The 25914-nt window shown below is 40.3% G+C and overlaps 1 protein-coding gene across 3 annotated transcripts in view; it reads right to left on the reverse strand.

Annotated features, from left to right (window-relative positions):
• The window catches only part of apba2b (amyloid beta (A4) precursor protein-binding, family A, member 2b), an 85864-nt gene that overhangs the window by 37492 nt on the left and 22458 nt on the right, over nucleotides 1-25914 (reverse strand). For all 3 annotated transcript variants that reach the window (XM_074616330.1, XM_074616337.1, XM_074616347.1), the window contains one exon: nucleotides 24394-24444. The gene's annotated coding sequence lies outside the window, so the exon portion shown is untranslated. The remainder of the gene's footprint in view (nucleotides 1-24393; nucleotides 24445-25914) is intronic.

The following is a 25914-nucleotide window of genomic DNA, read 5'->3' on the forward strand; positions in this document are numbered from 1 at the left end:
GTATTGGTTATATTAACATTCACAGCAACAAAGAGCAGGCTGTGCAACTGCAACTGATAAGAACAGGTAGATGTAAAGTATTAGGTTTACTTTCCCCAAGACAAAAAAGGATGTTATTAAAAAAAGATACCCAAACAAGATAAAGGGTATCCTATAAATCATGAATGAATCCCACTACAGACATTAAAAAGAAACACACAAACGTGCAAGCCAGCATCAACACACACAAAACAACAGATTCCAGGATGAGAGCCACTTTTCTATTAGTTGTAATGCATTTTAACAACCAACTAAAAAAGTTCAGAGTATTTTTCTTTCTGTGAAGCGCGCCCTCTGTGCCCTGTTATCCATTTTGTCGCCATCCCCACTTTGTTGTGCCATCCAGTTGCCATGAACAACTGCCCTCAAGAGGGGTGTTGTTGCTGCTTTCCCCCCTTTTTCCCTTCACCATAATTACATTTTCCATCACCAGAGATTACACTGGTTAATTAGCTCTGCACAACCTGGTACAAACACATCCCTTCTAAAACACAAATACAGAAAGGAGTACACACATGCACACAGTTGGTTGTTCCACAGGTAGCCAAGTCAGAGGACTAAGATTACATGTGCACACAAAGCACATGTACTGGGCTGACTTGCTCCTGCTGCTGTATAATGGCACATGCATGTTATAAATAAATACGAGCACTTCCATGGAGGTTACTGATCACACAGTATTTGTAAATGCACACACACAGACACATGGATACAAATATTCTGTACACCTGAATAATTTAGCAATATGTACATCTAATGAAGCAATTTTGTTCATCATTTAAAACAGACCATTCAGGTTTTTACTTAATGACCTCGGATTGTTAATATCTAGGAAAGCGTGCACTAGCTGCATCTCTTACCTGAGGTCCTGGGCTGGGATGTGGGATACAATAGAACTGGGATCTGTTGTAACAACGGCCCCATCCTCCCTCCCATCTCTCTTCGCTCCTCCCTTCCCCCACCAGCTGCTACACAGCATGCACCTCCCTGACTCCATCCTCCTCCTTCCTCCACATTATTTCCCAGCAAGCATCCTCCTGTAGAGGCCCAGCCCCGCCTCGTTCAACTCCCCAGAGCCGAGGGTAAGGATTGGTAACTATGGGTAACTGCATCCCCTGGGGACCGATACCCTTTGACCTCCTCTTTGTTGGCCTCCTAGATTCACAATTTTTTTATTTTTTTTGGGGTGGTGTTGTCCGGCTGTTGCCGTATTTGTGTTTCATATCATGTTTTTGATTCCTTATATTTTTCCAGAGTGCCATTACAACTGCTGTGTAAATTTAGAAATCCTATAAGTCCCTAGCCAGGTGGCTTTTCCCCAAATCTGGTTTTGTCTGGCATGCATTTCAGATTTGACTGTGTTTATTGAATTTGCATGCAGTTGTACATCACAAGATACACAGGGGATCCGTCCCACCTGTTTAGTACCATTAGGACAGATTTAGAATGAATTATGACGGTATAACTATGCTCATACACACAGGATGCGTCTACATGTCATGAGGCTAGTTTGTACCTGCTTGGGATATTTAACCATTTAACTGTTAATAATGCGATTAAACGGTGCGCATGAAGTTATCAGTAACGTTATAGCTGTGAACATAGCACACACACACACACACACTAGCTAATGTGGAGACTCACTGGCAAAGTGGCTGCATGTGTCCACGACAATACACGCAGCATCGTGGCTGCTAAAGTAACTCTACCGGTCGGGTGAACTGGGGACTCAGTTGTCTGTTTTGTGCATACTGTACACTGCAGCTGGTGATAAATTATGAATTTAACTTGTTTGTTCATCGGCTTATCGTTGCAGCTGGGCGGCATGCAAGGCACTAATCTTGTCGGTAGGATCAGCTATCGGTAAGAAAAAAAAATCTAAAGTAGCATCCCTAGTACCTGCACTATTATGATCTTTCTGCATTCCTTATGCATTAATTATGACGTTTCATTTGTCATTACATGCAGAATCCTAATTATTATGAAGTGGTGCCTACTGCTCCACTAACTATCCTTAATTTCACTTGGCAAGTAGATCAGGAGAACATTTGTTTTATAGCAGCTACTGGAGTTGCAGGAGAAGGCAGGTTTACACACTCTCAACTGACAACAACTGACTGGAAGCTCACCGCCTTGCTCATGAGCACTTTGTCAGGTTCCTTTTTTGTTTCACTGCCAAAAAACATTTATATCACTTTAGGAACAATATAGTTTGTTTAATCCAATTAAATTTGTTGTGAAGTTTTTTTTTGTTTGTGTGTTTTTTGAGTGGGAAATTATACATTTATTGTCAACCAAGATAACACACAAGTTACATTAATATACACAAATCAAGTTATGCAACAGTACGCATTTTGATCATCTTTAAACAGCCCAATTTCATAAAAACAATGCTTTATACCCTATGATCACAATATATGCTTTTTTTTTTCATTGTGTTTTTCACATTATATCACAGGTCCAAACAGGACCAACAGAAGAAAGAAAAAGAAACAAGTTGTGCTGTCTGACCCAGTCATCAACTTAAACATTTTAAATTGAGTGTCTTCTGGACTAAACAGTTGGTATTCAGGCACTATTGGGCCATGGATGGCCACACAGGTGGCTCTAGTCAGCTAAAGACAGGAAGTGTTGATGCTGAATTGCCGAAGGAGGCAGTCGGTTATAGGGACCTGCCTCACTGAACCAGTGATGTCCCCTATTGCAGGGCAGTTTCTCCGTATTTGTTCCAACTCCAGCATTTTCTATTCTTCTTTGACAAACAAAATATCACAAAGTGATTAAGTGAGAAAAAGAGAAACTTTACAGTCCTATTTGCAATTATTTTATGAGACATATTCTCAATTTGTTCTGAGATAAATTCGATTCGTAGTGGAATGAAAATGGTTGGCTAGTTCGTTTTGTTTGTCTCTCTGCAATGATATTTGGAGTTAAATTCAGACAAGTTATTTTCTCTTATGCAGGGGGAGAATGGATGCAAATATCTGGGGTCAGCTGGTCTCTGCAATTTTAAACAGGCAACGTTAGACGATGTTGAGTAATGTTAGGCGACATGACGTGAAGCAACGCAGTCGTCCTTTGTCTATGATTTATTGAAATTTGGCCCCTTATTCCACAACCCTAACGAGTCAAAATAAAACCTTTATGAAGAGGATATATTCGTATATTGTTCTGGCTTCCTCCTGCAAGATCTCTAAATTGCCCATGTGAGATTAAAAGACTGTGTATCCCAGTTAGTCTCTCCTGGACAGGTTGTTTCTCTACCTTCTGCCTAATGTATGCAGGGTATGCTCCAGCCCCATGGGATCCTGAATAGAAATAGAGCAGCTAAAGAAAATGGATCAATGATTGGTGCAAAAAGAAATCTAAATCCAACTGGCTCCATCACTGTACATTTCTTTCTACATCCCACCTGCACACACACACAGACACACACACACAAACACACACACACACACACACACACACACACACACACAAGTATCTGTCTCCCACATAAATGCACTGAAATGTAGGCACTGATTCAAGCTGTTACCTTCATCACTATAAAAGGTTTGACACACACACACACAAATTGGCAGTACTAATAGCAGCATACCAGTCTGCCTGCCCGCAGTATCCCAATTGTCTGTTTTGAGCTGCAGCTGGGCACCACTTGTCCAGGGCGGTCTCCACGGACAGACCTATTCATGTCTGCTACAAAACGCTTCATCTACAGTAAGATAAAGCCTTAAATTACCCTCAGACCCTTGTTTGGCAGACACATGTCTTAAAACTGTGTGTGTATGTGTGCGTGTTTCCATGAATGTGTGTGGTGAGTGTATGAAGAGGTAAAGAGGGGCTGAGGGGAAGACAGAGGGTGAGAGAAGCAGTCCGAAAGCAGCAGATGGCTCAGTCAGAGCGAGGGCCTCGGGAATACTAATGTCTCTCTGCCTTGAATTCTAAGATATGACCTCTCTTCACACCAGTGAATTAGACAGTCAGGATTCGACAGGACAGATGAGCGTGAAAGAACCACGAAGAGAAAAGATTATGTAAACTGTAACATAACTAGTGAAGTCTTCTTTAAATGCAGTAAGACAGAAATAAGTATCTGTACTGATTCCATTAGCCTGTGAATGAACAAATCCTCTTAGGGTGTGGGAAAGTCATGATCAAAATCACTGAGGTCTTCAACATTCAAGTACATGGAGAGGCGAAAATAGGGCGGCACGAATATGGCCAAAATGCTAATCCTGATTATTTTGATCAATATTGAGATCGCGATTATTTATCCCGATTATTTATAGATTTTAGGGACAAAATATTTTTATTGCAAATAAATTTCACTTTAAAATAAACAGAGTGCTGCATTCACTTCCATGTTGTGCTACATTTCAACCGTCAAAAAATTCTAAATGTTATCATTTTATTTTGTTATGGTCATCTACAGTATAGTAATTAATTGCATAAAAACACACAATTCAAGTGAGAAAATAAATAAATGATTGTATTTTTATTGATGCAAAAAAATCTTGGCATTAGTAGTTCTAATTATATATTAGAAACTGCTAGTGTTAGGAAGTTAAACAGATCATAATTCCTTCTCTATTATCTATTTTATATTGCTGTGAAAACATCTCTTTCACACAACTGTAGTTATTCAAGTTTCTCGCTAAAATATTTTACAAGATAACATTTGAACGCATCATGATAGCATTATAATCTACCATCGCCCAATACTCATTTTACTGAGTAGAGCTTGAACGCACCACAAGCACCATAAGAGAGCTGTGTGGCGTGTAACTCCATCCTGTCAGCAGACGAGCCGGTCACTGTGATTACTTTGAGCAGCATCATGGGAATAAATGACAATATAATAAGAGTCTGATTAAGTTAGTTGTTCCAAATGTTTTGAGGTTGTTCCTCCACGTGTTACCTTGGACTTACAGTTGTGACAAATTACAGCTTTTTGTCTCCTTCACTCACACTGAAGAACTTCCACACCGACATCTTTTCTTGTAAAATTGTCAGGAGTTTATTAACCGGTGGGTATAATTTCCTCTCTGTGACATCTTTCGTGGGAGTGGAGGCAGCGGCTTATTGGAGCATCGTGTTCTCTCTGGTTCCAAGTTCTTTTCACTACTGATGCATCCTACAAGAAAAAGGCGACTGCATATCATGCAGCAGTCACCACGGTGGTAAACACTTTTCTGTGTTAGCATTAGCTGGGTCGCTGGCTTTTCAAAGTTACTGACCCATGAGTGTCTCAATCTGTAGTTGACCTTTTTGAAAGAATTGTTCACCCTGCAGTTGATTCTATTGATCTTTCTGTGTAAAATTCTCTGCAAAATATGACTGAATCATGACTGAACCATAAAACGTTCATGTTGTCTCTCTTCTGGAGACTTTTTTAATCTTTTCTACTTTCTTTTTCTGAGCTCTAGCCAGATAACCAATAATTTGATATCCACTTCTTGACATATATAAAAGACAGTTTAACAAAAGTTGTCTAAAATAAGTCTAGTTTGGTTAAACACGTCTTCCTGAACACAACATTTTTGTTATTGTAGTATCTAGTTTCTTATTATTTTACAGAGGGAGACTTAAAGAACACTTATTATTAGTTGAACCACTGCAAAGTTGAAGTCTACATAGCTACTTTCAGTATTATAATACCTTCCGTATATTGCAGCTGTTTTAACTGACTGATGGCAAACTGGTTCTGCTACTTTTACACAATCAGGCAATACTGAAACCAAACCTTTACCAATATGTTGCATGCTTGATCACAAATATAAAATGGTTTTCTGGCTATCAAAAAAAACAAACAACAACTGTAATTTCTTTACCAAAGTAACCAGACTTTAACTACTTTTGAGCAGTGCCCAAGGGGATCCTAACAAAAGAAAAACAACATTTGTTAACGATTCGTAAGGATTCAAGTAACTATTTCGAGATAATAACATTTTTGTATAGGATTTTTCGTACAAGGTTTGTATAATAACCATAAATCAAGCACAAACTACATGCAAAACTCTAGACTGACAACACAATTGTACTATGATTACCAAAACTATCTGGTAACTTAACATTAAATCCATTCAAGCCTGTATGTGCACATATTGTGGTCTAAATGATGACTTTGGCGTTCAGTCTTACTTCTGCTTGCGGCTCATTTTTCACAATGAAAGGAAAAAATGAGACCTGTCTGGTGAGTATAAAGTTAAAAGCAGACAAACGGGGATGGAATATGGAGGAGTTCACAGAGTTTCCGGAGCGAAAGTGAGAATGGAGAGGAATAATCTTCTCTATATTTTGTCTTCTTTTAAAAGATGGAGACCGGGCTACCTGCTGCGACTCAGCAGAGTAAATTGCAGTTTCTATTGATGTGTGCTTTCTGCTTGGTGCTTTCTCTCTTTTGCTCAAACAGACACAAAGACTTGCAGAGAAAAATATAGAACGTAGATTTCATTGCTTAAAACTCGTATTAAAAAAGACTGATAACGCACAGAAGGGCCTGCATAAATACATGTAATGGGATGTAATGGAGGATATTATGATCTAAACTGCATTTAGTAGGTGCAGAATAAATGTACCCATCCTTTAGGGCTGATATAAATTCATGGAAGATGTCTTATTAGCATTGAATGGTGTAAGACGCTAAACAGGGTCTTCAAAGACGTGTTAACATCAGCTGTGGCTGTGCTGAAATCACTACTGTTCTGCTTCTAACCAAAGGCATGCTGGGATAGGCTTCAGCCCCTTACAACTATAACAAAATGATGATGTTTTGAGCATGTACCTCTTATATTACTTAAAATAATCAAAACACAAGGACAAACATCTGAAATTAACTGTTATCACAAAAAAACTAAATCACAAATTCACCAGTTTTCTTTAAATGTGGATTGCAATTGACACGACGTTTACAGTGTTAGCAAAAACTCCTTGTGTGAAATTGACAAATCTGCATAGCCTCAAAAAGTCATTTTCATTAAGCAGTTCTTGCAAATGGATTTGACTGTTCCCTGGAATACAATGGCTGATGGTTTGATGTCTGACTGAGTTGAATTTATCTCTTAATGGCCATATTGTGTACGGTGGAAAAAAGGATTATTTCCTGTGAATCAAACTGATTTCTGTTTATATCAACGGTTGGAGATATGACACCAAATCTGAATCAGCCTTTGGGCCCAATGATCGGGACCGCAAAGAAGTAACTGACATGGCATCGAGCCTCATTTCAAAGCAATACATTCAGTTTAGTTTGATTTACTGTATTCATCCTGGAAGGGAAAGATGTAATCTATGGTAGAAGGATCAAACATTCCTTCGATAGATAATCTCAAACTGGAAAAGAAGCAAGCCTCTGCCCTTTTAACTGGGGATCAACTATTAACCACTGCGGCCATCCTACCGTCTCTTAAACTGGGCATACACTATGATTTAAGAAATGTTGTGTAATTCCTACTCCTACTGTACGAGCAGATTGTTTTGCGATGTAAAACCAAAGCTCACGATTTATATGCTCACGCTGTACGTGTACAACAAAAGAAAAAAAACACTTCAGCCCCTGCAGACTGTTCTGGCTGCTGACAGTTGTCAATAAAGATTAGTGTGAAAGCTCTGAGGCAGCTAAAGTGTGTTTGCTAGCAGGTCTGTACGGGTCACAATGCTAACAAGGCAGAAACGTGCTGCCTTGATCATCTGTGCAATCCTGTCTGCTGAAACATCTAAAAAAAAAGAGACGCCGGCGTATATATGGACTCGCAGGTGGCTAGGAAGACGTGGACAGTAGGGCTTGTCTATTTTGCAGAGAGAAAAAAAAGCCTGTGGACGGCCGGACAAAATTTCAGACATATCAGAAATTCATCCGACTGTCTGACGGCCGGTGGGGAAGAGTTAATCGGTCCTCGGTCCCCGCTGTACTGCAAACGACGCCTAAGAAAGCTGAAATTTGGTCCGACTCTAAAAAGAGTAGTGCGGCTCAAAATTCAGGCCAGAAATGGGCTAAAATGGTACAGTGTATGTCCAGCTTTAGAGGCAGCATAAATGCAACATACCCACTTCCTAATGTAGCATCTTTCCAAAGACCAGCTGATTTAAGTTTTGACAGACTGAAGAGTAACTTCAAGCATTATGGGGAGTAATCTGAATTTCTGAGATATTAAGTGTGTCAGACTTAAAAGTTTGTGATCCATGAAATAATCCCTGCTGCCCTTCATGAAGCTGCCATCCGTCTTGTTTATTAGGGTCAGCTCTGATCACATGATCTTGTAAACATTTAACTGTATAACATTAAACTACCCTTACAGCGCTTCCACGCCGTTAAACATACGTTGATAAATGGTGTAATAAACCCGACCATGCTTGTACATAGAAGAATAAAGGCACTATCAGAAAGAGACAGAGCGAGAAAATGAGTTTCCTCTCAGCTGTCTCATTGAGATTCAGCGTTTGTTCTCCTTACAGCCTCCCACTCGCTTCGGGACGACAACAAGAGAGCGAAGCGGGAGACAGGAAGAGAAGGACAGCAGAGACTTGGTGAGCAGCAGGAATGGCAAAGGACCACAGAACGCATCGCTCGCTCCCCCGCCATTCTGCCTGCCAATGTCCATCTCGCCACTTCAAGCACAACACCACAGACACACCCTCCTCCTTCACCCTTGACTGTTACCATGGCAACTCTTTGTTTTCCAGTGCAGTCTCTCAGAGGAGGACTGTGTCAGCCAATCATCAAAATAACCCCGTTTGCAGAACAAACACACGCACACTATTCAAACTAATATAGCCGTTTGTAGCAGTATAAGAAATAGCAACACTTTTGGTGTGAGCTGTGTTGAGTAAATTTGCCCCTCTAACAACAAATGAATAGACCAGATGGATATTTGTGTTATTGTGTGGCCCAGCATCCTAGGACCACATTGTTTAGCTTCAGGAACACAAGCAACACGGTTCCAATCAGATTCACAGTGGTGTAAAATAGTATCCAAGACGAGACTAAAGGGGAGACATTCCCCAGAATAAGGAAAAGGCACTATCAAATCTGGATCTGGATAAAACTAAACACAATATTATGGTTATTAAGTTAGTAAATAGAGATGTGACAGTGAGGAAATTTTCCCACCAGTAAATAAACTTGTGACAACACTAGTGTTACCGATTACACCGGACATTTTACAAGAAAAGATGATGGTCAACATGTATAGCGCGCTTACTTTGATCTTTAACGTCGGGTTGCAGTGTGTCTGGCCTCTCTAGTAGAGCTTTCACTGCGGGGCCGCAGGTTTCCACCCGGCGATTACCTCATTAACGTTATGGTTCTCTTATAGCATTGGGTTTAAATCTGATATATTGCCAAATAGGCACTTTTGCTTTTCGTTTCGACACCAAATCCTCCGCCATCGTCTTGTTTATCAACTTTCTCTTGTCCCGTTTGTGAAATCTGACTCCTGCTACTCTGTGCGGAGAATCTGTACGGAGCAGACACTTTCACTTTCAGTTTGTAGTGTCCGTCGTCCGACTATGTATTGATAACATGTCGCTGATATGCAAAAATGAACTAAATGGGTTTTATTTCTGTAAAAAAAAGCAAAATGACAGGGTGCGTAATGTAATCGGTGTGTGCCCGACCAGCGTGTAACACCGGTAATACAGACAACCACGTCAAGCCTAGTAGTAAAGAAAAGACATTTATACCCAAATTGTTTCTTCTGCTTTTCTGATGTTTGTTTTTAGCCAAGCTAGCGGCGTGGTTCTTTGGTTCAGACTGAAATATCTTCCCAGCTGTTGGGTAGATTGCCTTTTACAGACATTTATGGTACCCAGAGGACAAATGAGAGCCTAATGACTTTGGTGATCCTCTGCCACCGTGAGGTTCACATTTGTGGTTTTGAGTGAAATATCTCAGGAACTAATGGATGGATTGCGGTGAAAGACATTCATGTTCCCCTCAGGATGAATGTATTACCTCCGACTTACGACTTCGGCAGTGGCCATGGTGTCTCAAAGTGCAGCTGCAGGCTACCGGTAAGATATGCTGTGTCGTCTTTAGCTGCAGGCTACCATAAGACACGTTGTGTCGTCTTAGGATGTACGCAAGTCGGCGGGGGCAGAGGGAAAAAGAAACATTGGAGAGTCATCAATCCTGCTTTTGATTTTGATGGTCGAAATCTGAAGCTCACATCGATGTATGATTTAGCATCGAAATTGTGACACCCCTAAAAGAAAGTAAAGAAAGTAATTCTAATATTTACCACAGCAGGAGAAGAATACACATTATGCCTTTTTAAAACCTGTTGCATATGATCACTAAGTGCACCAGAGCAAACTATCACCCAGGTTAACTCACAGTGTGAACACTGAGTGAGTTGTGAGGCTGGCCAGGTGGCACATGAGGGCTAGGTTGGCCTACATTTTAAGAAGGAACATGAAACACTCTCTAAAGTTTGCCTGGCAACAAGCCCAGCTTGCAGAGAGCTAAACACAGCTAAATGGCCCCAGAGGGAGACAGATACTGGGGCAATTTCACAGGGTTTAATTGAAGCTGTCAACTGGGTTTGGTTACTGATGAGAGGGAATGTGAGAGAGAGCAAGACAGATAAAAAACATTAAGTTAAATAAAATAAAATCATGAACTTGGGGGTAAACAGTAAAAGCAGCCTTGACATCACCCATTCATTGTGGGGACTGCCACCACTGCACACACGCCAGCAGCAGGGAAAACTGTTTTGTTTTGGATTTAATGAGAAATCCTCCCACAACGCTCTCCCCACACCAGGCAGAAATCTGACGACAAAATAAATGGGTATTAATCTTATAGCCAAATAAAAAAAGAGGGAGATAATAAAGATGATGGAGATGCTGCTAATTAAAAACTATGTTAGTTTGTTCTGTCTGCTGATACAATACGGAGTGAAAGTATGCAGGACAAAAAAAAGATACGCTTTTTATTTTTGTTTGAAAGGAGATTAGTACATTTTTGCGTGGATCCTGACAGAAACGGGACAGAGAGTCTATAAATCTCAGGAAATGAGAAGTGAGGTTGAAAAATGATCTGAAAATTTAAAAAAACTATTTTTTTAAATAAAACTTTGTCATTGGTAATTTAATTAATCAGCATAAATGAGGTTATGATCCAAGTTTTAATTAGGAAAAGAGATTTTTGTGTAAAGTCTTTTGTTTCTAGACTTATTCTATCATCTAAAACTAATTTGTGACTAAACAGTGAACATTGTAGGTTGACTACACTCAGGTGTAGGAGGTTTTACTTACTGCACTTCCAAAGAGCCACAATGCAAGTCAATGTGCAGCTCATACGGTTAGGATCATGGAGGCTTTTGTTCAGCTGACAGTATGAGCTACAGGTCGGATTAGTTCATGTTTTCTACAATAAAATTTGTTAAACACAGTAAAGTCAATCTTCTTGCTTTGATACCCCTGATGACCAACAGGCTTTTTCACTACATCAGCAAAATAATGATAACACAGGTTTTGACAAATTATCACCTTTTTAACATTTAACATTTGAGATCTTTGGTTTCTTTTGATAAATGAAACAAATGAGTTTTGTATAAATCATATTACTCAAAGTAATATATCAATAACATTGTTGGTACAAAAACTCTGGTATCATGTCGGCTATGGGTGTAAGAAAATATCGATACGCATGAGTATCGCGATATTATGTTTTGTGAAACTGTATGGATTCTCCAAAACGCTGTATACATTTTTAATTAGCGTCTTAAAAATCTGACGGCCAACCAGTGGACCCGGCCGCTGTTCTGTCATTCGGAGGTTGTAGCGGTCTCAGTTTTACATCTAGAGTGAAGGTACTGGCATCATATGAAACAAGAAAACCTAAAGAATCCATTGGTACCAACCATGTTATACTTGCATGTCGTGAAGTACGCTAAATAACGCTCCAAATTTACGCTAATTTTTGGTAAGGAAAACAGCCATGGCCATTTTCAAAAGGGTCCCTTAACCTCTGACCTCAAGATATATGAATGAAAATGGGTTTGAGTCTCCCCTTTACAGACGTGCCCACTTTATGATAATCATATGCAGTCTTGGGAAAAACCAAATCATTTTTTGCATGCAGTACAAAAATTGTGTATTTGAACATTTCTGCACAGTGGGATCCTCAAACAGTCTTAGAATTGCATAAAATGGGTATGACTGTAAAGCTGAGACTCTTGTGGATCCAATGAGTCCAGTTGTATTCATGTGTGATGATGTTAGTCCCCATAGTAGCAATTTCACATAGTGACTTTTTTTACCCAGATTTCATGGTGGTGTGTCTTTATACTATGACTTTTCCTAAAATTAGTTTTGAAAAAAATCGCCTTACTTACAGTATTGCAATATATCGCAATATATGTAATCGTTACCCCTGTATCATAATACGCATTGTATCGCCAGATTCTTGCCATTACACAGCCCTAATGTCGGCTAGTAGACTACTAATAAATTTTAACACAACCCTTCTTGTAAATGTAGTAAATCCTTTGGATCAATCAGCGTCGAAATCAAATCAAAATCCAGCCAGTGATGATTGTTCTATCATTTGTATGAATATATAAACTTCATATTCACCCTCAGGGCTAATTGTGAAGTGATTATAATACTCCAGAATATTATTTTGGCACTTCTGCATGTTATCCAGGTTTGTCTTCAAAATATGAATAGGATTTTGTGGCTCCCACTTAACATTAGTTCCAACCCTTGAAAGAGTAAAACCAGTGAGAGCAGAAGCAGAATGGACAATAACACCAAGCCATACTCGCCTGCTACACTGAGCTGTCATTCCTCCTGAATTGTCACTCAAAGTCTGGAAAGAAGAAGGTGAGAATTGCTCCCTGGCCGACACAATGGTCCACCTGATCCCTCAGTTAGAGGTCTTTCACAATCCTGCTTCTTATTGACCCCTCTCCAGAAACGGCTCCCTCCTCAGGGCCTCTAATCCTCATTCTTTGTCAACTTTTAATCAACAGCAGTTATTTCACTCTCTTAACCTCTGTCAGGTCCTTTCAAACCAGAACAACGGCAGCAGCTTGAAACTGCTGAGTCAGGTGACTTCTTGTTAATGACTGGCAATAACGGACGCTCGACAGCTGCCTCATAATTACATTTACAGACTGGACAATACACCGCAAGTATCAACTCTATTCTCCAAGAGGCAGCTCAGATATCAGACCACAGCAAAAACAGTATGTACTTCTACTCCCACAAAGCTGTCTTCCACATTGACAGAATCCTGAGGAAAAATGCTAATAATATTCATTGAATGTGGTGATGGTCATTGTATTCAGTGACAGCACAGAACAGAGCAAGCAATATTGGGCCGGGAAAATATCCCCTTATCTTGTTGAGAGACAGACATGCTGAGCGGCTAACGGCCGGGCCCGCTAATGCAGTTTGGTGGCAGGCACATGAAATAACTTCTGGGTTCGGTCAATCACACAACCCCTCAGGGAAAACAGGAGGAAAATATTCATCAGCTTTCACATCACAAGAAGGAATACACACACACAAACACACTCAATCAGCCCTAGATTTCCTGTTTCCACATCTACACGTGTTTAGGCTACATACATTTGCATGTAGCCTAAGCACGTATAGTTGCACGTATACTTGCACAACAAAGTGTTGACTATAATTTAACTATTAATTAACTGTTAATTGAAAACAAAGCATGCTTGGCGCTCACGTTTCCCATTTGTCAATGTTTGCCTCTGAAGAACACAACTGGGTTGAATGTTTTACTCTTCTTTGCTTTGCAGTGGTGTGATGTGCAAGCCCAACCTGCACACCTCTGCACATCCTGAAACGGACCGTGAGAGCATGCACGCTGCTAAGCTTTGTGTGAGTTTTTGTTTGGTTTCAGTATCACTGTTGGCCAGCTGACAGAACTGAGGATTAATCACGCAGACAGCGCCTGCACGGCCACACAGAGGACCAGCAGCAGCACTCCTGACCACAACAAAAGACGGACAGACACAAAGAGGCTTGGCTGTGATTATCAGTCCAGTCCCCATGTTGAACGGACATCTGTGTGTGCACGAATGTATGTGTATCTGTGTCTTGGACCTCTATAGAGAGGTGAAGTCCCGCCCCCTTCGGTGGACCACCATGGGACCTTATTTCGGAAAAAATATTAACGGTAGTCAACAGTGAGATATGTTTTTGATTCTGTTTGAATTCTGCCATGAAGACTACACACCCAAAAGTCGCGCAAGTGACGTCTTTGTCTCTGAAGCTACGATGCCTGTGTGTTTCCTACTGGGATGTACTAATACGAGTAACGGGTCTTCTTTCGCTTTCCGGCTGATAAAAAGACCAGGAGTTGCTGGATAAAACACATCAGGTAAGATAATGTTACATTTGTGCGGAGTCACAGCTAAGTCAAGTCCCCAGGAAGAGCGCCGGGCTTTGAAGCAAATTTTCGTAGTGGCCAAACGGCGGTACCTCAACTTCCGTGTCCGTCAAGTGATGCCATTGGGCCCAAAAATAATTTTTCCCATAGACTAACATTGGGAAAGAAATGTCTTTAACTCGGCAGATAATTTTTTTTAGGTGAATCAACTCCGCAGTACGAACACTTGAATAACCCTCATTCAAATCATTAGGTCCTAAAAGTTGTAAAATGCACTAATAGCTGAATCCAGAGTTATTTCCCTTCCTCCGTTCATTTGAATGAGCCCCAGAACGGGAGCTGGACCGGGGGGCCGGGAGACCAGGTTAAAGGAAACGCTACTGTGCCTGCTCAATGGGCCCAATGGATGCGGCAGATCGCCGGATGATCTGGGTACTTTATCACTCGGCAGTCGAGACATTTTAGCTTCATGCGCCACTGAGCAACTCTCATAGGAATGAACGGGAGGCCGCCTCCAACGCTGTATCAGTTCCCCCCTTACATCCATGAGCTAAGTTAGCGAGCTAGCTAATGTTGATGGCGTATATTGTACGTTACAAGAGACGTAGTTCACTGAGCGGTTTCACACAAAACTAAATGAATGAAACTACAACAAACTGCGACTTTCTTGACTTGCAAAATTATGTTTTAAATTAACAAACATCATATATGTGAATCATGGCGCAATTCAAGCGGGATCAAAAAATATTTGTCTTTTGCCGTTGACTATCGTACATATTTTTTCCGAAATAAGGTCCCATGAGGGACACCGGAAGGGGAGAGACTCCGCCTCTCTATGACGGTGTGAGCTAACAGTTGACACAGTTAGCTCTAGTTTGTTGCATCTGACTGCCTAACTGAGGCGTGTGCATGTGTGTGTGTGTGTGTGTGTGTGTGTGTGTGTGTGTGTGTGTGTGTGAAATTGTCACATCAATCCTCCTGAAGCAGTGGCAGGTTCAGTAGGGGGTGTCACACTTCCCAGCATCCTTTATGCTTTACTGAACCCAAGGGGAACACACTGAGTCAGGCTGGAAGATTGAAATCTGCCCACTCCACACACAAACACACATAATACATGCCCTCATGTCCCAAAAGCAGCTCTGTATGTTTCCCGTATTCCCCAGCAACTGTCCTTTTATACACTCAAACGTCAAAACATGACAATATCTCTTCATGTGTGTTGCATAATCTACAAAGGCTGTTTTCCTTTTTAAGTGCATTTACTTTTGAGAGACAGAAAAGCCATCTGTGAGTCTCTTCATGTCAACTTTAAAGCTATGCTAATGAGGTTTGGGAATCTTTCAGATGTGGAAGCTGGGAGAAAACAAGGAGACAATAATCACAGCAGCAAGTGCAGTTTGACAGAGGAGTCAGGCCTGCTATGTAATAATGTATGATTCAAAGCTATTTTAAGAGTGCGGATTGCTAAACCTAGATTTCTTTGGGGAAATCTCGCTCACATTGCTCAGTGGAAACTGTGCCAAGCAGGAACACAGTCAGTGCCTGGGTTTGGTAATGAGGCTGGCTCTGGCTCAGTGTTATACCTAGACAAGGTGGGAGAACATGTATCTGCTCCGATATGGCGTCATCACACTGCGTCTGTGCTGTTTGCCCTGGTTTAAATAGTGAATGTCAAGGCAACACATGCAGGACTCTAAGAGTAGCCCTAATGACATTCGTCTCTAGATACATCGTAAATCCCCATCGTGTCGAAAGATAAACTGGATAATACATTAAATTCAAATAGGCAGTTATGAAGACTATTTTATGATTAATACTCACTAATACCCCTTGAATGGGCAAAGACACAAAACGTTCAGATAAATTATGATTATTTGGGGTTCTGAGGTGCAGCCGGGTTATTTTATTACCAGTCACTGGGAGACCTGACTCAAATTAATACTTGTTAAATTCTTTTTATTTTTCATAGTGATTTAATTGTATTGATGTCAAGAGACAGCTAATAGGGCTAAAAAGCTGCCTTTTGGCCAATATACAGTACCTGCTGTGAAAATTGTTTTCAATCCCTGTGACATGTGCAGGTATGCTGATGTCTAGGGTTGAAACTAGGGCTAACGATTGTTTTCATTATCGATTAGTCTGTAGGTTATTAATCGTTTAGTCTCAAAATTGTGAAACAACACTCGATCAAAACCGAGTATATGGCTGGATCGTGTACGGTCAGTCTGTGAATTTGTGGCTTAATTGTTACACAAATAGTCAGTGGTCATGTCTATAATGTTAAATCCAGCGATACATGTCCACCAGGTCTGGCGAGGACTCTAGGGGACGAGCTGCTCCACTCAATCAAAGAACGTATATTGCCAAGAAGTGAAAGTCAATTGTTCATTCCATTGCAGCATCAGCGCCCAGCAGCAGAGCTACGCTTCTGCCATTTTGGACTGAAAGCGACTATCAGATGGCAGTAAAACGTCCGCTTAAAAAGTGCAACAAAATGATTTCTCTTCTGTAGTCATATTCTACCGAAAAAGCCTGTGTTGAACAATAAAACATTATAAATAAAATAAGCGTTTTCAGTCAAATATGGTGGCAGCGGCTGTTGTCAAAAAAACACCGGAGTTTCGTCTCTTTGCTTCTATACTCTTTGAGTCAACTGGCCATTCAAGCGCTGATACGCCCTATCCTGGAATGCACCTAATTGGTCCCTGGTTTTCTGCTTATCGTTTCAAACAGGAAACAACATGCCGGCCTACCAGTATATTATTCTGTCGAAACAGTCCACCAAAGTCTACTGAAAACATTTTAAGCAAGAAATAGGTTATGCCGCTGCTGAATCTCGTTTCACTTTAGAACAAGATCACCTAGTTTGACAGCTTGGTCCAAGTTTAATTTTGAAAGAGCAACAGCCAATGAAGAAACTCCAACAGTCGGCCGAACAATTGTGTAACTTCATCACTCAGTCAGTCACTCAGTGACAGACTTTTGCATTAGTAGAGCTGGCCCTCTGCGGTCCAGCCAAAAATGTCAATCACAATTATCAAGAGTCCAAGGTGATGTCTTCAAATGTACAGCCAAGAACCTAAATATATTCAGTTTATATTCACATAAAACAAAAAAGTAGCAAATCCTCACAAATGAGAAGATGGAATGAGAGGTTGTTTGGCATTTTGACTTGAAAAATGACTTTGATGATTATTATTTTATTATTATCAAAGTAGTTGGTGGTTATTTTTCTGTCGATAAATGTATCGATTAAATTGACTAATTGTTGCTATTGTTGTTCTTTGTATACTGTATATAGAGGAGTATACAGGAATGTATAGTATTATAGGAGAGAAGAAGAGAGGAAAGACTTCAGAGAGAGGTGATACAGTAAATGTTTGGTGGGACAGAAAAGTGAGGCAGAAAAAAAAGCTGCAGCAACGTGCCAAGAAATTAAAAGCAGAACTACTGAATTATGCTGTGCAAATTAATGTAGAGCAATTTCACCCAATTAAAAGAAACCAATGTATCATACATGTCACTGAAGTCACTGGTCTACAGTAATAATTCATATTATTAGTATTCATAGAAGTTGTATTTATGGTTTTTGCATTCATAAAAACCGTAAATCAGCAAATGCATGCAAGGGAAGTGGAATATAATATTAAAGGCAAATATATATCATAATAACATATACAGGGCACAAAATATTAAATAATTCAGGTAAAATAGGACTGCAGATGTACAGATTATAGAGACATAGATCCCAGAAAACGATTAAAAAACACACAAAACAACGTTGATGTGGCTTCAGGAGATGAACGCTTGGTCTAACAGTTATAAAGCCACACACACAAAAACACTCGGCCCATTTGCACCGCACATTTTGATGGTTTCTTGGCTGTAGCAATGAGGCGTTAATGCTTTCATGCTTTCAAGTTTATGAAATGGATGCAACGATATGCAGCAAAAGGTCATGAGTAATTAAACTAAGCGTAAACCAACACTGTTGACACTTGGCACGGCTGGAGATAGCATTCCTGTATCTATCATTTATCTTTTGAACAAAAATAATTTGGTTTGCAATTCAAACAACAGAGAAGCATCTACCTTTTATTTACTTCATGTTATACCTCTGTTTTTCCATACTGTATTTCTACTACTGCTATTTCTGCCTACTCTGTACATATAACACCCTTTTCAGGCCTGGATCCCTCCTTTGTTGCTCTTCCTAGGGTTTCTACCATTTGTGTGTGCACAGTGTTTCCTTATCCTGACTGAGGGTCTGATGATAGAGGGTGTAATACGTTGTACAGACTGCAAATCCCTCTTTGACACAAACTTGTGATTTTGGGCTTTATGCACAAAATTGACTTAGTTGAAAAGACATTTCACTGAAGTGACAGTTGAAAAACTTGTCACGCATGTCTGCAGTAAAGATATAACTTTATCCCAAAGGTATCTAGAAAATATCGACTTTCAAAGTAAATGTAAGATTATGTTTTCGCTGATGATGTTTATGTTCCATCAGTATGTAGAAAATGGCTCATGGAGAGAACTGTCATGCTTGTATTTATTTGATGAAAGGTCAGATCTGAGGAGACATAAATCAATGCCAAAGATGGCAGCTTGTAGATACATTGCGTCTGTCATTTCACTGTGATGTGCTGAGTACTAATTTCACCGTCCCTTGGGATGCAGCCAGGGATCATAAGAGACAGCAAAGACAGAGAAGGGTCTGACGGGGCTCAGCAGGGCTGGCTGACCAAACAGAGCCAACAGCAGCACTCATCCCATGACGACAGAAATCTGGATTATTGCAGCTCTCATTTGAATCCCCTTACATCACATCACTCTGTATCTGTTCCCTCTACTCTGCTCTAAAACTAAAACCAAGGGTCTTTCCCCCATTTAGCCCCTATAGTATTAAGGGTTAGTTCAGACGCCTTGTGGATAAAAAGGTTGCCCTTCAGATGGAGGTTCACCTGCTGAGGTTACTCTGAGCATGACACTGAATCACCACAGTTTTTGACCCTGTGACTCTGACCTTCTCTAATCGACCTACAGGAGCGAATGAAGTGGTGACAACATCATCACACCATTACAAGGACTTGTGAGTATGTGAGTACATCATTGAGCTGAGATAATCTGAACACACATTAGATCCGACCTTACATGTCCATGTTATTGTCCATTTTAATGTATAATCCCAGCAAATACTGCACATTTCATAGTCCTTGTTGAGGATCCCAAATATTCATATTCTAGGTATATTGTACGGCTGTCAATCAATTAAAATATTTAAGATTAATCGTATGATTGTCCATAGTTAATCACATTGTCACATACGGTATGTTGTCACTAGGGCTGTCGATCGATTCAAATATTTAACCGCAATTAATTGCATGATTGTCCGTAGTAAATCGGGATTAATCGCAAATTAATCGCACATTTTTTATCCGTTCAAAATACCTTAAAGGGAGATTTGTCAAGTATTTAATACTCTTATCAACATGGGAGTGGACAAATATGCTTGCTTTATGCAAATGTATGTATATATTTATTATTGGAAATCAATTAACACAAAACAATGACAAATATTGTCCAGAAACCCTCACAGGTACTGCATTTAGAAGCCCAACAGGCAACCAAAGACAACACAACTGCATGTGATTATCATAAAGTGAGCATGTCTGTAAAGGGGAGACTCGTGGGTACCCATAGAACCCATTTTCATTCACATATCTTGAGGTCAGAGGTCATCGGACCTGTTAACTTTGACAGCCCGAGTATATTGTCAAAATACTCCACTTCCTCAATTTATGACTGACTGTTGATTTTAAATATCTGGATTGCTAAATCTTACTTTGACACATGCTTTGAGATGAAGACCTGTATAATATAAAGCAAACAACTGGTGTTTATTTATGTTTAGGATTAGTGAGTCCACTCTAATCAAGGTACAACTCAAAAAGTATGGTAAGCAAACACATGAAGTTTATTGTGTTTTTCTAGCCATTTTTTTTTTTTTTTACATCTTTAGGAATGATTTGGGCACCAATTGTTTTCTGGACATGCATGATGGTGACCAGACGTAGTTTCTAGGAAATTGGTAATGCAAAAGAGAGTAATCTCAAATTAAGCAAGAAGCCGTTTGTGATAACACTACTGTTATGTCAATGCCCTCATCACAAAATAAATGCAGAATTTTAAGCAAGGTTGGTTCTATGAGTTTATATGGATCATTCAGATTATATCAGTATATATCAGTGCACTTTAGCTAAGCTACAGTGCGGCGGGGACTGCCATCTGAACAGGGGAGACAATTTGCTCGGTGGAAAATATTAAATTTGTTCACAGCTTTCTCAGAAGACCTCATACATTTATGACAACCTCATATATTCTGTGCCGGTGGGTTGGCAAATTTGTCTAAACTGCAATAAGCAGAAGAATTTTCATGCTATATTATGATGCAGACATGGGCACACAATCATAGAGTGCATATACACACACACACAAAATACTGACTGTGGATTCTTTTAAGTTTACAGATAATTGCAATCCTTAGGAAGAGCAGACGAAAGGAGAAGAGAGAGAAAGCACAGATGATTCCTCGCAAAGTTAACAGCATATGTGATGACAGATGTGGCTGACTTCATAGCCTGGTATCAAATTCTACCACGACTTTAGTTAGTTATCAGTACATTCACAGTGTCGTATCACAGAACCAGTGTACACATTAATGGAGCCGCTCTGGCTTTTGATGATTTATAACAAATTACGGGGACTGCCAGATTCTTTGTCCTTCCCTTCATCTTCAAAGGATTTAATCAGAATAAGTGAAGCATAGCAGCTGGCAGACTGAGCACACATCACTGCGCTGCACTGGCTGACTTAAATTCCAAATGCAGCAATCCCCAAAACTAGTCTACCGCTAAAAGTTCCCTGTATGAAACCAAACAGCCATGGATTTCCCATATCAGTGACATACAGATGGATGGAGACCTATTCTGAGGCTGTTTACGGACCTACTCAAGTGTGAGTATGGCTGTGAGGCTTATGTCAGTGATCTGGTCCTGGACTCACTGCTCCTTAAAGACCACATTGTGGGTCAAAGTCTGAATCTCAAAACAAACAGCACTGATCTGTCTTTCTTTTAATCCCTTTATAGAAAAGTATATAGTCACAATTAACAGGAAATAAGCAGACAAGTGGAATGGATGGAAGACGTTAGTAGATGATGGACGATATTCAAGTGACTAGACTAACAAAGGCTTTGATACACGGGTGAGTGTCAGGATGATGCAGAGCTCTATTAATTTCTCTCTCTCTCTCTAGGAGGATGGCGCTGTACCGAGGTGGATGAATATTCTAGCAGAATATTAGTAAATGATGAGGGGAGGCAGTGTTGAGAGGCTCACAACACGGTGGATTGCTCAACTGTTGTTTTGGCGTCCTCTTCCTCCACCCCTGTACAGTACTATGTGTCCTCAGTTGGGTTATTCCAAGATGCTCTCCCGCCTCCTCCATCAGCACACAAGCTGCCCACCTCCTCATGTTCTCCTCCCTCTCTATTTCATCACTGACTTCTCACCCTGTTTCTTGAGCTGTATTTACGAAGAGCTGAGTGATGCAAACATGTATCTATCACAGTATTACAATAATGGGACTGTTGGTTTTTTCTCAACATATCTTAAATGAGATAACTTTAACCGTCATTAGTAATGTGGTAGTAATCTGAGCAGGTCCGTTCTGCTCAGCTAGTTCAGCCACTGTATTCAATAACTCAGTGAGAGGTAAATGAAGTGATGTAAAAATGTGTATGTGTGGTATTTTGCTGTTTGTTTATAAATCAGCCATTGCAAAGCATTACAATGTACCAGTTAGGGAAGTGTGACATCAATTAATGGGCTTTGTCTCTGATGTGTAAAAATACTAACATAGTGTGAAGTATGTGAGTTGTCTGGAACCGAGGTTATTGGCATTTTCAAGGACTGGTGTGAGCTCACAAGCCAGCATTGCTTTAAGGGAGAATGCGCAGATTTTCAACATCATCTCTATCTATCTGACTTAGGGATATAGTGTGAAAAATGCCTGCAGTTCTTAGCCGATGTTCTCTGTGTCTCTGAGGAGCAGCTGCAAAATCTGTTCTTCTTCCTTCATCCGTGACGTGACTAGTCACAGTCAAAAATATTGAAGTTATGATACATATCGATACTGAATATTTGAAACGGTTTCAATACTCATTTCTCACAGTATCGATACACAACAACACTTACTGCTCTCTCTTCATACTGAGAGCGTGTTAACACACACACACACTGCTATTTATCTTTTAATAAGAATCTAAAATCTTATCAATTGTATGTCAATTTTTCCCTGAGGTATCAAAACTGGTATCAAATATCGAAATTTTTCAAGGCATTGTATCAAAGTTAGAAATTCCAATATTGTGACAACACTAGACGTGACAATGACGTTGTTGGAGGCAAGGAAGAACTAGTGCTGCTTCAGCTTTGGTAGCTGTGGGGCGCAATGCCGCTCAAAAAACGTCTGTGTTCTCTTTGCTTGCAATGGGTTTCCAACAGCGAAAATGGCATCCCAAAATATGAGTGCAGAGGACGTTATGGATGAGGACTTTTTGCAGGGTACATTTTACAGTGTTTTGGCTGACTCAGCCGGAGAGAAGCCCCTCGAGGCTGCTGCAGCAGGGAGGATATGGCCGGCGGGGACCCTCCAGAGCCTGAGCTGCCGACAGTAAACACCAACCGGTGGAGCCTTTGCTCAAATTGGCCTCCGATGACAACAGAAATGGAATCATTCTGATGTAATGAAAGTCAGCGTGGGCATACTTCAGCTTCAATGTCTTAATGTCTGTATGTTTTAACACTCTCCAATTGTCCTATGTCTTTTTGTAATGTTATATTACACCAATAAAAAAAAATACTATTCGCTAATCACTGGGAACTATTTGATCATTCTTTGAAGATAGCAGGGCAGCTGCTCAGCGAACAGTCAGCATGGCAGAGAGATACAGCGGGGGAAACAGCGTGGCTAACTTGGTGAATTAAGGAACTATTTCGACTAAACCAGACTTGCTGATTGTTGGAAAGTGGAAAGACTAACCAAGACGTGTTTGGTGAATTTTTTTTCTTTTTCTGTCCAATTTGAATAAAGTGTGTTTAACAATAAGTTAACAAAGCAGTTAGCCTGTCTTCGGTGTAAGAGAGAAAGTTGAATCCAGAAGGTGTACGGTTGTATTTTTCTGTTCAGGTGTAAGAATATTTCTTTCATTGACATTTTGTGAATTTATTTTGTTTATTTATCAGATGCAGCGAACTCGCTGCTCACACGCAATGCATCCTGGTACATGCAGGCACAGTCGTCACGGCTCCGCAGCAGGAGAAATCAGCTTTCCCTGTCAATATGTCACTCACTGGGGAATTTATTTCTTCATTTGACTACATTTGCTATCAGCACTGATCATCCAAATAAAAAGGTAAAAGGCAAATTTCCCCCTTCAATAGCAGAGGATCTCTTGTTTTGCAATGCTCCACCATACAGATGGATATACTAAGTAAAAGTATAACAGATACAAACTTTAATGCAGCTTTAAACACCAAGAAAAGCAACCTCGTCACCTATCTAAATAAAGCTCCACACAACAAAATATCTTGACCCTTCCCTTCCATATTTCTTCCACCCTTTTAATCCTTATTCTGTCTCCTCATCTCCTCCCTTCTCTGTTTGTTTCTACACCCCAATGTCATGACTCAGTGGACAGCGTGGCGAGTTAAGGAGCTCCCTAGGGCCTGCTGTGTCTACCTGTTCAGTGTCCAGCGACAGGTCTGATTGTACCAGTAACACTGGACAGTGATCATCCTATCATTATTTTATATTGTTTCTACAATTTGGGAGAACTTGACTACTTTTCATGTGACACTATAAGAATTCCTCCCACACTCTTCAGTATACTCTAATAACCTGCCAAGACACAAGAAAGGCCAACTCACAGATATCCGTAGGTAGGCAGAGCAGCTCTACTGTTTGCTCCAGGCGATGACCTAAAACACAAAAGGAGAGAGAGCGTCAAACTGAGCATCAAACTGACATCCCACATGAAAGACACACAGTTAAGATTGAAGATTGAGCTTTGATCTCTTTCTCCTGCCTGGATGTGCACAAGGTAAAAGGGGTGATGATGAGATTGTTGGGTCATAGTTGGGATACAAAACAGAGAGTGACACTGTGGGCAGTTGTCATTCGACTCTGAAATAAGGACCCAAATTCATAATGGATGTTTTTGCAATTGCATCATGCTAGGGATGAAAATAGGCTGTCGAAATCCTGCACGAACTTTCCTGACACAGATCCACACGGACACTCTTCTCTAAATAATAAAAGCTCAGAAAGAAAATATTAATATCAAACCCAATACTTGTATATTATCTGTACAGCATCTAGATCTAGCATAATGAGCTTGAACCTCTGGCAGAGCTGGAGTGAAATGTGCTTCAGACCTTACTTCAAACCAAATTCGGTGCTTTCTTCTTCATGGGAATTTTGATTTTATTCTTTTATGACGGGGATGTTTCTAGACCTCCATTGTTTGAAACAGAGGTGTGACTATGTGAGAGTGACTGGCCAGTAACAAGATGAACTAGTATCATTAACTCAGCTGTATTCTCACAAACTTTGACAGCAGGGCTTCACCATCTGCCACTAAGCCAAGGCCACACGTCACATCTCTTCCTCACGGCCTGAGTCCCCTTGTGACAGCCTCGAGTTGCTGTCCCCACTCAGCAGTTGGGTCAGATTAACCAGAAAACACACCAGCAGCATACACACTGTTGGTGTCAGCTTGATTGCTCTCTTACAATAGACAGCAGGGGTCGTGTTGAGTGGAGTGATAGGATCAGAAGGGGGTAAAAAGCCTTCAGGTGCTCTGCCATTATAAGGCTTAGGAGCAGCGCCTAAGCGTTTTTGTGCTGCACCTAAACTGTATGAAATTAAAAACAATGTGGAAAGTAGGGATGTCACGAGAACCGATACCAAGTCAATGTCAAAATTCTGAAACCCTCACAAATCTTGTTTTTCTACAGGTACCATACGTAGGGGCTCGAGACTAACTAACTAGCGCCTAAAATCCAAAAGGACAAAGTAAACATCCAGTTGAAATTGGCAGGAGGAAAGCTAGTTAACGGAGGTCGCACTGAGTTTCCTTATGATGTGATTCAAGCTCTTTATGTAAAAATTAGTATTAAACGAAGGTAAATTATAACGTTATCATAATGTGTTCAAATGTAATCTTGTAAAATTTTGGTTTTGGCGAGAAACCTGAATAAATAAAGTCGTTGTCATAACAATATAAAATAGATATTAGAGAGGGAATTATGACCTGTTTAACTTCCTAACACTAGCTGACTCCCCAAATTACACAAAAATCATATAAAGAGATTTCCACTTGGCTTTGCAACAGCTCACTTTAAACAAGAACTCAAAACAACATATATGCTGCTCCTCAGCAGAGGTTT

Source organism: Sebastes fasciatus, chromosome 2 (genome assembly GCF_043250625.1).
Source record: "Sebastes fasciatus isolate fSebFas1 chromosome 2, fSebFas1.pri, whole genome shotgun sequence".
NCBI classification, from domain to species: Eukaryota; Metazoa; Chordata; class Actinopteri; order Perciformes; family Sebastidae; genus Sebastes; species Sebastes fasciatus.